Consider the following 16,819-nt stretch of genomic DNA (forward strand, 5'->3'; position numbering starts at 1 on the left):
AAATCTATACTTGGATTTATCAAGATCATATATGAGGCACTTTTGTGTTGTGGAAAGATTGAAGAAACAGGGATATTGCTCTTAGAGCAAAGAAGGTTAACAAGTTAGATAGAGGCGCTTACAAATACGGAATGATTTTTCAGACAATAACAAGAAACTGTGTAAACAAAGATTACTAATTTATAATGATTGGTGAAAGACTCGGATTACTTGAGCAAAGCTTTTCTGACACAATGTCAATCTGGAAGCCACTGCCTGAAGGGATAGTTGAAGTAGATTCAAAGTACTTTTCCAAAAGGTATTTGATAAATACTTGGAGGAAAAATAATTACAGGGCTACCAGGTATGTGCAGGTACAAAACTCACTAACAAGTCTCCCAAAGTCATGGCACATTGGCCGAATAGTCTCCTTGTATTGTGTACAGTACAATTCCATGAATTCTCACTTATTCTGACGAATGTGCTTGGAAAGCCCAAGCAATTAGAGGTCTGTACCTCATCTGACACAAACCTATTATGTTCTCTGGTTTTGACAAGAAAAAAGCTTAGTTTGTTTAAGTTGTGTTATTTATTTAAAGATTAGCACTTTTGTATCTGCCAGAAGATCACTGATTCTAGTTCCATCCCAGAGATCCTTGAATGCATAATTCGGCAATGATACCTTAGTGTAGTACTAAGGGAGCATTGTTAGGTATGCTGTCTTTTGGATAAGCTAGTAAACAGAGCCTGCTGTACTCAGTCGTACTTCCATGGCACTATTTCACAAACAGGAGAGATTAACCACTGCTGTAATCAAATCATTGAATCATAGGTTATCTGATTGCTGCAGATCATATTGCCATTGGTGGGAGTTGCTGCGAGATTCCCTAAATTACAACAATGACTAAACTTTTTGGGATATGCTGAGATCATGGAACAGCCTATATGAATGCAAATCATTTTCCTTCCTTATGCTGTCCATGTATGTTTGCAAGGATTGTGTAGGAGTCAGTTAGACGGATCTGCAGAGAGTATCCCCTGCCCCTAACTGTCATCCTGTTATACATCTCCCAAGCAATTAGCAGCATACAGTAAAACATGAGAGAAATAGGACAGTATTTTACTGCTCCTGCCAGGGGATTTACAAGCCTCAGGTGGCCTTCCCACTTGATGGTGGATGGAACGTTACATGGGGTAGAATAGACCTAGGGTCACACCAACTGAGACCACCTAATTATTAATTTTGAGCATGGCTGGAGGAGTTCAGGATCTGGGAGGATGTCCAACAGGTTGCCAGCTCAGGCCACAGATTTTGGGGGGGGGGGGGGGGGGGCGAAAACTAAAATCTCCCTTAATAAGGTCCTCTTTTCATATTGTGAGTACACTCACACCTAAAGTATGCCCCTGTTGGTGCTCTGTTTTGTTCTCCCCATCAAGTTCCCTGCCCACCCCTCTCCACAATCCCTAGGATTTCACCTCCCCTCCACAGCAGCAGACACCCTGCTTGTACCTGACCCTGGACTCCAGGATTTAGGACTTTACAATATGGGATTGTACTCCAAGTCCTGGTCACCATTACCATTAATACTGCTGGTGATTCCAAATTTTTGGCTGCTTTTTGGGGATGACTTCTGTCTGAATGAAGTTCTGTCTCCAGCCAATTAAATGTTCCTGAAAGTGTTCATTGGCTGCAGGCTGCTGCAATCTGTAGAAATGTGCTTCCTCTGACTCTGACTCTTCGGGGTGGCAGAGCAAGAAACACCATGATCAAAAAACCTTGCCCATAAAAGCATTATGGCATAATGTACTTACACAGTCCTGCTTGATGCTATCCTTGTGATCAGCCACTAGATGTACATAGAGACAATAGTATTTCATTCAGTTAATAAAATTTGTTGGCTTGTGCTCCAATGCAATGTGTGTGGGAGAGGCCACCCACCACTACAAAACATGAACTCTCTCCCATCAGCTGTTGGGCAAAGTGGGGAAGATAACATCTTATCCGACACTGGCAAAACAGATGCTGGTTATCTGCAAAATGCAGCTGTAGCCTGCATGCTAGGAAAATGTAGCTGGGGTGACATTGCACATCCCTTAGGTCCTTAGCCAGATGATCCTGTTAAAGGAGACTGCAAAGGCTATAACAGCCAGCCTGGTCAAGTGAACTGTCGTGCACAATTGCTTCTCAGTTAAACCCAGGCAGATTCTCTTGGCCTGGAGATGTATGACGAGTGTGGCACCCAGAAAACTTTGTTACATGGATGGATTGGAAAAGGTGGGGCTGCTCTTACTAGGTTTTCAACAGGTTGCTATACGTCCTCCTTGCCTCGGAGCAATGCAAGGATGATTCTCATTCTAAATCCAAACAGTTTCTTTACAGAACTTTAAAATACCTCAGATCTTGCAGAAGTTTCAACAAACATCACTTCACAGCTCAGAATGCAGATCCTTTCTGGAAATCTGTGTGGAGTCAGTTGATTGACTCGCTAGTTTCTTCAACAGCCTTAAACAAATCAAGCAAGCATACAATACTCAATTATCCAGACTGAACAGGCAATTATGAAGCAATAAAACTTTTTTTTTATTCATTAACGGGATGAGGGCATCGCTGACCAGGCAGCATTTATTGGCCATCCCTAATTGCCCAGAGGGCAGTTGAGAGTCAACCACATTGCTGTGGGTCTGGAGTCATATGTAGGCCAGACCAGGTAAGGATGGCAGTTTCCTTCTCTAAAGGAATGGGTTTTTTTTTCTCCCGATAATCAGCATTGGATTCATGGTCATCATTAGATCTTAATTCCAGACATTTTTATTGAATTCAAATTCCACCACTTGCCATGGCGGGATTTGAACCCGGGTCCCCAGAACTTTACCTGGGTCTCTGGATTAACAGTCCAGCGATAATACCACGAGGCCATTTAAATAATTTGAATTAAATCTTTCTAAACAACAAACTTAAGTACATCACACTTTTTGTCATTTACATAAATGATTTGGATGTGATCATAGGAAGTATGGTTAATAAGTTTGCAGATGACACCAAACTTGGAGGTACAGTGGACAGCGAAGGAAATTACCTCAGTAGAGCAGGATCTTGATCAGATGGGCCAAGGAGTGGCAGATGGAGTTGAATTTTGATAATTGTGAGATGCTGCATTTTGGAAAGGCAAATCAGGGCAGGACTTATACACTTAATGGAAAGGTCCTGGGGAGTGTTGCTGAACAAAGAGTCCTTGGAGTGCAGGTTCATAGTTCCTTGAAAGTGGAGTCACAAGTAGACAGGATAGTGAAGAAGGCATTTCATATGCTTGCCAAAATTGGTCAGTGCACTGAGTTGGCAGGTCATGTTGCAGCTGAACAGGACATTGGTTAGGCCACTTTTGGAATAGTGCATGCAATTCTGGTCTCCCCGCTACAGCAAAGATGTTGTGAAACTTGAGGGTTCATAAAAGATTGACAAGGATGTTGCCAGACTGGAGGGTTTGAGCTATAGGGAAAGGCTGAAGAGGCTGGGGCTTTTTATTTTTTAAAACCCTGGAGTGTCAGAAGCTGAGGGATGACCTTAGAGGTTTATAAAATCATGAGGGGCATTGAAAGGGTAAACAGACAAGGTCTTTTCCCTGGGGTCGGGGAGTCCAAAACTACAAGACATAGGTTTAAGGTGAGAGTGAAAGATTTAAAAGGCACCTAAAGGGCAACTTTTTCACGCAGAGGGTGGTGTGTGTGTGGGATGAGCTGTCAGAGGAAGTGGAGGAGACTGGGACGTTGAGAAGGCATCTGGATGGGCATATGAATAGGAAGGGTTTAGAGGGATATCGGCCAAATGCTGGCAAATGGGATTAAATTTATTTAGGATAGCTGGTTGGCATCGACGAGTTGGACTGATGGGATTGATGTGACCCCATGATTCTAAGTCGCTTTTTAGAAAAGACAGGCAAGTTGAACACTGTAAATACAGAAATAATCTTTGAGGTATGAAGATTGCTTTAATGATCAGATTTATGAATCTGATATTGTTGTTCAGCATAATCAACTTGATGAGGCAGATGGTCAATATCACTCATAGGAAAGGAAATGTATCCTCATATTCACCGTCTTCAAAATGATCTTGGTCTGCTCTCTATCAAGCATCTTGAGTCTCACTTGGTGCGGTCTTCCAACAGATAAACATTGATACTGAGTAACCAGTTGATCTGCTTTGTTCCTGACAGACTCAATGCATCTTTGTTGTCATGATTTGACCATTTGATTCAACAGGAATGTCTTTGCAAAAGCAGATAACCAATGGTGACGGCTTAAGAATGGTCAGTGCCACGTAAAGTTTATAACCTGTCACAAATTCAATTTGTGCCTTCATATTTTCATTTTCCTCCCCTGACTAAACCTCTGCTGGATTCTGGATATTGTACCAGTAAGATTTTATCCGGTGTTCAAATATGCACCTTTAGTTTATCGTTTTGCTGAAAGCTTTGTCACAGCAGGGACAATGGTCACGCATTCACAAAATGTGCACACAATATTCTATTGCTTGAAAATTTCTACACACAGTATGGCCAAATCTTCTCCTCCTCTCTATGTATTTTACATGACCGTTTACTGTTTAGTATCAGTAAATATCACTACTGGAAGGAGGAATTCTGAAACAACCATACATACCACACCCTGAAATGGACACTGTACACAGTATGCATTTTTGTGTGGATCTTCACACATTTCTGTCGTTATACACGCTGTATGATACTCCAGTAAGAATTCTTCCATGTGTCGAACTAGTGAATTCTACTTTTTACAAAAACATCTTGGCAAAAAATTTCCCCTTAAAAAAATAAATTATAATACTTTTGGCATCAAGCTAGATATAGCATTGTGACTTATAAAATTTGGGTATTATTTTGAAGGTTTCCAAGCCCAATGGCACATTTTGAAAAAAAATTACTGCAATTCACTCGATTGTAACCCTTGCACTTTGGGTGAATCACCATTTCACTCCTTGGAATCTAATATGATAAGTTCAATTTGGACAGCCAATGCTTGCCCTTTTTCAAACTTAGCTTATCCTCCTCCAAGAGAAAACACTCCATTATACACCAGAATTAAAGTGCTTTCAATTAATTGTTCATGCATTATTTCAGCTGTCAGTGTACCAAATGTACACAGTGCACAGCAGCGTCATAGCGATTGGTTTCTATTTCACATACTCACAATTCTCAAGGATCACTGATAGAATGTATCTTGTTTGAACATCATACTTCTCTTTGGCCTGAAGTACTTTGAAAGCACTTACTCTAAGAGAAATCCTCACCACTACCCATCATGTTGCAGAAGATATCAGGTTGATTTGTTGCCTTCTTCCTCTTTCTTGGCAGGCATTCAGAGTGCATTGGATCATTATTTGGATAGAAACCGTGTGCAAGGGTATGGGGAGAAAGCAGGAGATTGGCACTAGGTAATAATGCTCCTTTGAAGAGCTGCTGCAAGCATAATGGGTCAAATGCCCTCCTCCTGTGCTATTATAATTCCGTGGTTCTGTGATCTACAGGGCATGCTTGATCCAGTGTGGTAGAGGAAAACCACGAACTAGTCTAATGAGAAGAGGCTTTGTCTTAAACATGGAGTCTGTTCAATGAAAGCAGCTATTTACAAATTATACTACAATGATAAATATCGTTACAGAAGCTATAAGGAACTCCTTCAAGTTTCTAAGCTGTTCTCCCACAAAGCTGTGTGACATAATCATCATGTTGAGTGTTGCTCAGGGCATTCCTCAGCATTAACCCCTTCAGACCCTTACCCGCTTGTACAACAATTGGCACATCTGTTCAACTTTTAACTTTATTCCTTTATTTTTCTAATCTAACATTAAGAAGGACTTTAATCTTAACTATTACCTTATTTCTTTACTTTTCTACTCATCCTATGAAGATCTGTAACACTTAACTTTTTAAAACGGTGTTTCTTTTACTACGTTGTACCTAAGTTTTTTGTTCCTAGGTGCCCTGTGCTGCAACATTGGACACTTTTCACTGTACTTGAGTACACGTGACAATAAAATCTAAATCTAAATCCAAGGTAGATCATCATCTTTGAGTTACTTGAATATTTGCTAGCTTTCTGCTCCAAGACAGTGCACATATATCACCATACAGATGGCTGCTACATGCAGATTATCCTTCCCTGTAATAAACAAGTAGCCCTGAACCCCAAGATATTTCACTTCTGACATGGGATGGTCTCAGAGCGATAAAAATGGTTCCAAACTTGATAAAATTAAACTTCTTAATCACCCTTATTGCTAATTTATGTATTTTTGCCAGGCACTGTATATCAGGTTCATTTTGGAGCAAAGCAGAGATTACTCTCATTCTAAATCTAAATGAACTATTTATAATCTCAAAACTTACAGAAGGTTCAACATCCCTCAGCACTTCCCTCTCCAACTCATCCAAAATTCTGCTTTATGTTGTCTTTATCAAGATGTCATAGAGAGTCAGAGTCATAGCGCATGGATACAGACCCAACTTGTCCATGCCAACCAGACATCTCAATCTGACCTAGTCCCATGCGTCAGCATTTGGCCCGTATCCCTCTAAACTCTTCCTATTCATGTACCCATCCAGATGCCTTTTAAGTGTTGGAACTGTACCCACCTCCAACACTTCCTCTGGCAGCTTGTTCCATACACACACCACCCTTTGGGCAAAAAAGTCAACCCTCAGGTCCTTTTCAAAACCTTTTCCCTCTCACCTTAAATATGCCCTCTAGTTTCAGATTCCCCAGCCTAGGAAAAAGACCTTGGCTGTCCACCCTATCCATGCCCTCATGATTTTATGGATTTATAAACCTCTGTAAGGTCACCCCCGAGCCTCTGACGTTCCAGGGAAATTAGTCCCAGCCTATAACTCAAACCCTCCAGTCCTGGCAACATCCTTGTGAATGTTTTCTGCACCCTGTCAAGTTTAACAACATCCTTTCTATAAAAGGGAGACCAGAACTGCATGCAGTATTCCAGATGTGGCCTAACCAATGTCCCTGTACAGCGACAACATGATGTCCCAATTCTTATCTCAATGTTCGGACCAATGAAGGTAAGTATACCAAAAGCTGCCTTCTGTCCCTTCTGTTTCTTTGACTCTCCCTAACTTCAAAGTCTCCTCAAGATTTATCTTGTCAAGTACACATTTGATCATTATTTTAAAATTCTTCTCCTATTGCTGCTGGTGTCCAATCACAACTGTGAAACGTTCGGAGACATTCTCCTATGTTAAGTTGCAATACAGGTGAAAGCTGCTAATGTGGTCATATATTAAAATAAATTACACAATTTATTTCATTACATTAAATACTGGAACATTACAATAAAAATTGGAAGAGATCATACAACTCCTTGAGCCTTCTCCACCATTCAATATGATAATTTTCTTTATTTTCCTTTCACGAGATGCAGGCATCACCAGCTAGGCTAGTGTTTGTTACCCATCCCTAAACACCTTTAAGAAGGTGACAAATCTTCTGTTCCTCTCCATCTCCTTGCCTCTGCCTTCACTGGACAGGTCTTCTGAAGATGCTCTCCCATTACCTGGACTACACAGGAGGAGCATTGCAGTACTCACATGGTAGGGTTTCAATAACAGAGGTTACACACTGCACCCTGCACAGCCTAGCTTTATAATGAGATAAGAATTGAGAAGAAGAGATGGACCAGCAAAGCAACCACCTCCTCAGACGAGGAAGAAGTAGAGTCTGACCAAGATGCTGATGGAGCCAATGGTGATGGCAAAGATGGTGAAGAAGCCAAGAAATACTGAGATGAGGCAAACAAGCCTGTGAAAATTTGACAGCAGATTGGAGGGCGAATGACTTTGCACTAAATGTGTGGATTCTATACGGACCAATTGTACTGCAGATGCAATCCTGGCAACAAGAGAATGCTTGCTTTATACCTTTAAAACATTAAACTCCTTTGATTGCCATTAATTGTAAGTTAATATGCTCTCATGGCACCGACAACTTCATGTTCAGTTTCCTGGCAAGAGCATCAATATGGAATTATGTAAGATCACATGGACGCTACACTTACATGACTCAAAATTTGGTTTTCATGAAACATTCACCCACGACAGACCTGCAGACTAAACTAAAACAGGAATTGCTGGAAAAACTTAGGTCTGGCAGCATCTGTGGACAGAAAGCAAAGTCAACTTTTCAAGTCCAGTGACCCTTGTTCAGAACACATCCACAGATACTTTTGTTTTATTGTAGACTAAACATTGCTGATTGACTCTCAAACCTAAACACCTGCTTTCAAGGGGTTATGTTCCTTCTGGAGGGTAGCAGAGAATGAAGCTTCATTCTGGCACTGCTCCACACTTGAGCAGGCCTCCTCAGGGTAGGCAACAAGGAAAACAGTTAGAAGTATCAACAGATTGTACAACAGTCCTGTCAACTGTTTCAAAGTGATATATTTGTGTTAAGTATCAGGTTTTACAAAAGGTTAACACCCATGCATCAAAAATGAACTTCAAATGTTACTTAATTTCTTATTTTCCCATCGTTACTTCTTAGTGCCACTTCATAAGTTGCACAATATGAGGAAGCCTGATGATTGCTTTGTAGTCTTGCCTCATATGACTTTGACCACTGTGCTCATGCAGCCTGAGGCCCAGAGGGATCCAGCCTGTTGGGAGCTCCTGCACAAGTGCAATCTCCTCTCCCTGACCTGATGGAGATGTTCAAGTCCCTGGGAAAGAGGAGATAGTGTGACAGGTCACCTCTGGAGTGCCCGGAGATAATAACTCCTTGTTCCAGACTGTCACACCTCCTCCCCGTCGCTGTACAATGGTATCCCTTCACATCTTAAGGGAATGGGGCACTTAAACTTGGGGAGATTTAAAGAGAACTGGTCACTTTAAATGACAAAACCTAGACTGTACACATTTAGTACAGTGATATGGTTTCATACCTGACAATGTGGTAAGGTCAAATGACAATTCATGTAATCCTAGTTATCTGGGAAACAAAGAAAGTGACATTTTAGTTAATCTATTTCTGGCATTACAGTCATTGCAGTCTCACACGTTAACATATGGTTCTGGTATCTAGTATGTATCAATAGGCTCTGGAACTTCAAAAAATGCTTACATGTATCAACTAGACTTTGGCAGACACTAAAATCTGAGGCGCCTCATTAAATTGGGAGAGTTATAAACTTAGGTATCTCGCAGAGATAGACCAAAAGGTGGTGATTCCGTAAATGATACACATTTTAGGGAACCAGTCAGGTGATAATAGGATAATAGTGATAAGATGACCTGCTCTCTTAAGACACCAATCAGAAAGGGGGCATGCAAACCGCCAAGCCAATCTGACATGGATCATGGAATGCACATGTATTTGCAATCAAAGCTCAGGGATGCCTCTGACCATGCACAGGGCAGAGGTTAGCTGGTGTAACAAGCAGTTAACACTTAGAAGTTTGGTGCATAATTTACAAAGTCAGAAGAAAAAGAACTTCAGTCAATAGAACAGGACATCTGCCCTGTGATCTAGAAGTTGAGAGCTGATATTACAATGTAGGCTGATAGATCCATTGCCTATATTAAATATCATGATTTGGTTCTTTGTGGTAAACATCATAAATTCTGTGAAACCTGTGAAAATATACTTGTAGCTAGAGTAGTCAGTTAACTACTCAGGACCAGGACAACTTTAGAATGGTTCACGCAACTCAATCTATAAATTGTAATTAACACTCAAGTTTTACAATTAAAAGTTAAATTGAACACTCCAGTTCTCACAATATCGATAAGAAATAGGTGTGGTGGCAGCACCAAGCATTGTAACATTCTATTAGTTACAGCCCACCAGCTTGAAAATATTTTACACGGAAATATATTAACTGCCACCTTCACAAGTCTTTATCTTGCATATAATATGGCACCTTCTATAATGCATATTTTAGAAATCAAAGTATATTAAATTAACTGACTCCCCTTCAAACTCCCCAAGTTACCTCTTCAAAAATTCTAATAATTTTGTCAAACACAATTTCTCTTTTGTAAATCAGTTTGTCTCTCTGTGATGACACTCTAATTTTTTTAAGTGTATTCTTAAGATTTCCTTTATAATAGACTCCAGGATCTCCCCGACACTGCCTCCAAGCTGATACTGTCCCAAACCCCGCACAGCTCACTTCCATCTCCTTTCAAAACCCCACAAACAGCACTGCTCAGGCACACCCATTGTTTCTGTCTGCTCCTGCCCCACAGAACTCATCAGCATCCACATCCAGAAGATCATCAGATGCCATTTCTGCCACCTCTGGAGAGATGCCAACACCAGACACATATTCCCCTCCCCTGTCTTGCCCGCCTTCTGCAGAGACTGTTCCCTCTGGGACACCCTGGTTCACTCTTCATTCGCTCCCACAACCCCCTCTCGCCACAGCCCCACGCCACCTTCCCCCGCAACTACTGAAGGTGTGACACCTGCCAATTTACCTCCACCCTCTCCAGTAGCCAAGGGCCCAAACATACCTTCCAGGTGAAGCAACACTTCACCTGCACTTCCCAGAATATAGTCTACTGCATTCGTTGCTCACAATGTGGTCTCCTCTACATTGGGGAAACGAAACATAGACTGGGTGACCGCTTCACAGAACATCTACATTCTGCCTGCAAAAATGACCCTGAGCTTCCAGTTGCCTGCCACTTCAACACCCCACCCTGTTCCCTGGCCAATATCTCTGTTTCTGGCTTGCTGCAGTGTTCTAGCGAAGCTCAGCGTGAGCTGGAAGGGCAACACCTCATTTTCCGCTTGGGGACCCTGCAGCCTTCTGGACTCAATGTTGAGTTCAATTTCTTTAGGGCTTGAACTCTATGTCCTAGTCCCCACCAGGCCTCATGATCACATAGTCTGCTATGGCACACAATCTATTGTTAGCCACTAACAGTCCCCATTAACTGTTATTCACCCTCCTCGCCAGATTGTTATCAACTCCTTTGTCTGTTCAACTGTTCTTCTCTCTCTTTGGGCTCTATCCCCACCTATCATTTACTCCTTAACCCCTGCCACCACCCTATCTTCTGCATTAAAACCAACCTTTTCCTAGCTACTATCAGTTCTGAGGAAGTGTCACCGGACCTGAAACGTTAACTCTGATTTCTCTTTACAGATGCTTCTACACCTGCTGAGCTTTTCCAGCAATTTCTGTTTCTGTTTTTGATTTATAGCATCTGCAGTTCTTTTGGTTTTTATCCAGGATTTTCCTGACAGCTGACGTTTGGCAAGCTGGCTTGCAGTTCCGGTTTTTTCTTTGTCCTTTCTTGTCCAGCAATGTTACATTTGGCAACTTCCAAACTGACGAATCTACAGAAGCTTTGAAAAATCATAATCAATGTATCCATTATTGTTACAGGTTTGGTGGCACTTAGCTCCTTGTGAATCTCTAATTCTGTTGTTTCACTCATTGTATTAATTTATTTACATTCCTCACTTATTAGCCCTTGTCTACCTTTTATTTCTGCTACATAATTTATATGGTCTACCATGCAGCCAGACACAAAATACTCATTTAAACATCTCTGCCATCCCCTCATTCCCATGATAATTCACTAAAGGGACAAATGTTTACATTAGGGACTTTCCTTTCAATTTACTTGCGAAAGTTCTTACAAACGGTTTTCATATTCCTACTTAATTTACTCCATATTCTGTTATCTGTTGGCTGGAAGGTTGATTTGCAATGCAGAGTGACACCACAGCACAGGTTCAATTCCTGGTCTGGCTGAGGCTACCACAAAGGTCCTGCCTTCTCAATCTCACCACGCACTTGAGGAGTGGTGACATTCAGGTTAAACCCCCTCTAATGAGACAGTGGGACATTGGCAACCTTACCTTTACTCCACATTCTATTTTTTCCACTTCATATCGACATTTTTGTCACCCTTTTTGATATCCATATAAAATATTATAAATATAACAATTAAATGCATGGTTACAGATAATTATACTTTGAGTACTTCTCAAAATTTTAAAACTACAGAGTTGACTTTACAAATCAAGCATGGTGTTTCAGCATTAAAAATGTTTTTCATGAAGTCACCTTCACATTTTCTTAACATGTCCATTTTGCAGGTAACAACAACCGTATCTGATCTTGAGAGGACAGCTCCTTAAAAGAAGAATAGTTATTGTTGACTCTGGAGACATTTAAGTCTCTGCTGAAAGATTAAACCCCCAAGGAGAATGCAATTTCTGACTTGCTGTACGTTATATGATAGCACCCTTACCTAAGTTTCCATTTTATGGATGCATATTTATTTTGATGATTAGGCTGAAAATCCTATTTTCTACAGTGTGCCCTCCACTACCCATGTCATCTAAATAGAGTATATTCACAGCATATAAAACATGAATAGCACATATTTATTTATATATATATATATTTGTACACATTTACTTATATAATGAATGTTATGCAGGTATCCTGACCTACATTCTACAAGAGGCATGCAACATTATAAGGGCCACTTTAATGCAGATTGAACTTCTCCCTTGCTAAGGCACATACATCTTTACTGCTTACTCTACAGGCAGAAATGGGAGCAAATGTCACAATTGAAAATCACATTTAAATTGTGACAGTTGCAAAAATAATAAATTTTAAAGACAATCACAGTAGGAAATAATGGAACTAACCTCCTTACTTTTGTTAGTGCAAAAATACCAAAACAGGAATACATAAGCTTGTAATGCACGCAGTAGTTATGTAAAATATCCACCACACTGTGCCTAAAATCAGCATATTTTGGTTTAAGCTCCACTCTGATTAAAATAGACCTATTGCCAATATCAAGGAACACATTTACCAAAACGAGGACGAGTTGATGTATGCAGTAGATTTTTTTCTATCAGATCACATTGTTAATTGGTTTTTCTTCTAACAACATACTCTGTGAAAATAAAATTTCAGTTGCCTATGCTCACTAAGAAACAGACCTTCAATGCATACTGGTTACTTATTCACTTATCAACCACTGAACTGACATGCAAAAAGCCACAATAATAGAAAAAAAGAAAGCTTTTTTTGAAAAAGCTATCACGAATCTTTCATTGCCCTACTCAAAAAGCATATATTTTTGTAAAATGGCATAATCATAATCTAATTGGCACTTCAATAGGAATAATTCAAGTAAAGGGGCTCCTGAAGCATTGCAAATTAATAATTTTTGATGCACCAAAGAATGTTTGTGAAATGTTCATTCATTAGAAACCTTATCATTAAATGCAAAGGTGGTGTAGGTGATTGATGACAATACTGTAAAACAGCAAATTGGCAGACGTCTCACTACACCTGATCTCCTTCACACTGAAGTTCACAGAATATTAAACAATTCAGTCACTTTTTGGAGACCTGTTTTCTCTTGTCACTATTGCCTGTACTTGAGGTGAATTGAAAAGTCTTGGCAATATTTCCAAGTCAATGGAAAAAGAACTGGCACAGAATATAGTATGCTGCTGACTTGCTATGAGACCAATTTCACTTCTTTCACGTGGTATTTGCAGCGCAACAGCATAAAGAAGGTATTGAGGTCTGTGATGGTCAGCTTTCTCTTCATTTTTCTTTGCTTTCTCTTTTTGATAGTGGAGGATTAGTTCTTCTGTCAAAGCTAGGTTGCTCCCACAGGTAAAGCTTTGATGCACTGCATGTGATGTAAGCTGTATAACAAGCTGAGAGATGCTGAACGAAGGCAGCCCAGTGCTGTGGTGAATTTACTCAAAATAAAATATCCTGTGAATCATTTAGGGTCTGACGTGTTCTTCTTTAGGTTACATAATCATACAACATTCAAATTTAATGGCACTTTTTCAAAATATTAATTTACTTAAGCAACATGTTATTACCCAGTATGTTCTTGAAACAGAATGACTGTCATAAGAGGTTAGTATTACAACACATACAGTACTGATGCCTGTCAAAGTAATTAAGAAAAATAAACCAAAAACTATTGGTATTATAGTACCAGATTGCTGTCAGAGATTTTAATCTCTTTGTACTCTTCTTTCATACAAAATGACATTTTAATTGCCTCTTCGAATTAATCTGACTACAAATTCAAAACACAAGCTCAACTACATCATGGTTAGGAAATTTCAGACAAACTGTTAAGTATTAGGCTATTCCTGTTTTCAGTATTCCTGCAAGCCACTTCTCTTTGTTAGTCAAAGGGGGCATAACCAGATTGAGGTTTACATCATTGGAGCATCATTGCAGTTCTGCTAGCGAGTGAATGACAATTTTCTGTAGTGTTTTCAAACTTCACCGTATAACAGGTAAGTTTCATTTTATCTTTCAGAGGCATTCACCTACAGATTCCCAAGAAAACTGTTCCATTTTCTTTTAGTGGCTGGATAGTGTCAAGCTAGGACATTTACATGCTTTAGCAACAATGTCATGTCCCTAGTCCACTTCTCCGGATTGAAGGTCACTTAATAGATGAAGAGGGCCAGCAAAGTTCTTGCCACTAAGAGGCGCCACTTCTTCTGATGGGGGAAGACATACAAACAGGAGCAGGAGTAGGCCTTTCAGCCCCTCTAGCCTGCTCCACAATTCTATACAATCAAGTGTGGCCTTAAATCCACATTCCTGCCTACCCTGTCTTCATAGTCAAGAATCTGTTTACTTCTGCCTTAGAAGCGTTCAATGATTCTCCTTCGTCTGCTCCTGGGGAAATATAGTTACAGAAAGACTCATGACCCTCTGAGAAAATACTCCTTCTCGTCTCTACCTTAAATAGCAAGCCCCTTAGTTTATAAACTGTCTCCTACTTCTCATCTCTTCCCCAAGGGGAAGCATCTATTCAGAATCCACCATGTCAAGTCCTCTAAGGAGCTTGCATTTTTCAATAAAAATTACATCCTTACATTCTTCCAAACTTTTCTCATAAGATAATCACCCCGCAACTCAGGAAGCTGTTAAACGAACCTTGTCTGAACAACTTCTTACAAATTTGTATCTTTTCTTAAATAAAGAGGGCAAGACTGTACACAGTATTAAAAGATGTGGTCCCACCAATACTCTGCACAACTGCAGAAAAACATTCCTATTTTTATACTGCACTCTCCTTACAACAAACAAAACTTCATTTGCAGTCCTGATCACTCGCCTACTAATTTATTGTGACTCATATACAAGGAGACCTAGATTCCTCTGTAGCTCAGAGTTCATCAACCTCTCTCCATTTAAGCAATATGCAGTTTTTCTATTCCTCCTGCTGAAGTGGACAAGTTCACATTCACCCACCTTATACTCCATGTGCCAAATTTTTGCCTGTTCAGTAGATAAGATTCCTTTGCTGACTCCATATGTTCTTTTTACAGCTTACTTTCCCAACTACCTTTTGAGTGACAGTAAATTCAGCAACTACGCTTTCAGTTCTATTACAAGATATAAACCATAAATAAATGAGGCTCCAACTCTTATCTCTAAGACATACCAATTGTGGCATCATGCCAAACCAAAAAACAACTCACCATCTACTACCTGTTAACCAAAATAATTCTTTATCCATGCTAATATGTCACCCATACACCATAAAGTCTATTTTTGTATCATAACCTCTTAAATTGTACCTTGTCAAAAGCCTTCTGGAAATCGAAGTACAGTACATCCATCAGTTCCCCTTTTATCAATGTTACTTGTTGTTTTTCTTAAAGGGCTCAAAAAATTAGTCAATCACGATTTCCCTTTTTCAGAGCTATTTTTCTCTGCCTGGTTGCACTGAAGACTTTCCAGAGTCCTGCTATAACCTCCTTAATAACAGATTTGAGCATTTTCCTTATGACAGATATTAGGCTGACTGGCCTGTGGTTTTGTTTGCGCTGTCCTCTCTAAATAAATAGAAGTCATATTCGAGGTTTCTAATCTGATGGGACCTTACCAGAATCTAGGGACTTTTGAAAATTTAAAAACTTGATGCTCCACCAGGGCCCACTGTTACAGCATTCAAAGAGTCTTCAAGATCCTTAAGGGGGAGGGTGAGCAACCAGCAGTCATGGTACACATCGGTACCAATGACATAGGTAGAAAAAGGACTGAGAATGTGAAAAACGAGTACAGGGAGTTAGGTTGGAAGCTGAAGTCCAGGACAAACAGGGTAGTTATCTCTGGATTACTACCAGTGCCACGTGATAACAAGGTAAGAAATAGGGAGAGAGTGCAGCTAAACATGTGGCTACAGGGCTGGTGTAGGAGGGAGGGCTTCCATTATGTGGATAATTGGAGCACATTCTGGGGAAGGTGGGACCTGTACAGTAAGGACGGGTTGCACCTGAACCAGAAGGGCACAAATATCCTGGGAGGGAAGTTTGCTAGAGCTGTATGGGATGGTTTAAACTAGATTGGCAGGGGGTGGGGAACTGCATTTATAATTCAGAGGATGAGGTATTCAGCCTTCCAACAGACACAACTGGGCGTGAGGTGGTTTATAAAGAAATGCGGTCGACGGAGCGTAACTGCAGACACTGAGATGGTTTGAGTTGTGTATACTTCAATGCAAGATGTATCAGAAATAAAGCGGATGAACTTAGAGCATGGGTCGGTACTTGTAACTATGATGTTGTGGCCATTATAGAAACTTGGGTAACTCGGAGAGGAATGGATGTTGGAAGTTCCGGGATTTAGATGCTTTAAAAGAAATAGGGAGGGTGGAAAAAGAGGTGGGGGAGTGGCATTGCTAGTCAGGGCGAGTATAGCAGCTACTGAAAGGCAGTTCGAGAATGATATGTCAACAGAGTCAGTTTGGGTTGGAGGTCAGGAACAAGAAAGGAGCAGTCACTTTGT

The 16,819-nt window shown here is 40.4% G+C and overlaps 1 protein-coding gene across 7 annotated transcripts in view; it reads right to left on the bottom strand.

Annotated features, from left to right (window-relative positions):
* Positions 1-16,819, bottom strand: part of csrnp3 (cysteine-serine-rich nuclear protein 3) — a 245,838-nt gene that overhangs the window by 64,661 nt on the left and 164,358 nt on the right. Inside the window, exon 4 of one of the 7 annotated variants that reach the window (XM_048599490.1) lies at positions 2,373-2,482. The exons of the other annotated variants lie outside the window; for them this stretch is intronic. The gene's annotated coding sequence lies outside the window, so the exon portion shown is untranslated. The remainder of the gene's footprint in view (positions 1-2,372; positions 2,483-16,819) is intronic. 7 annotated transcript variants of the gene reach the window in all.

The sequence above is a fragment of the Rhincodon typus genome, chromosome 7 (assembly GCF_021869965.1).
Source record: "Rhincodon typus isolate 14 chromosome 7, sRhiTyp1.1, whole genome shotgun sequence".
NCBI lineage: Eukaryota > Metazoa > Chordata > Chondrichthyes > Orectolobiformes > Rhincodontidae > Rhincodon > Rhincodon typus.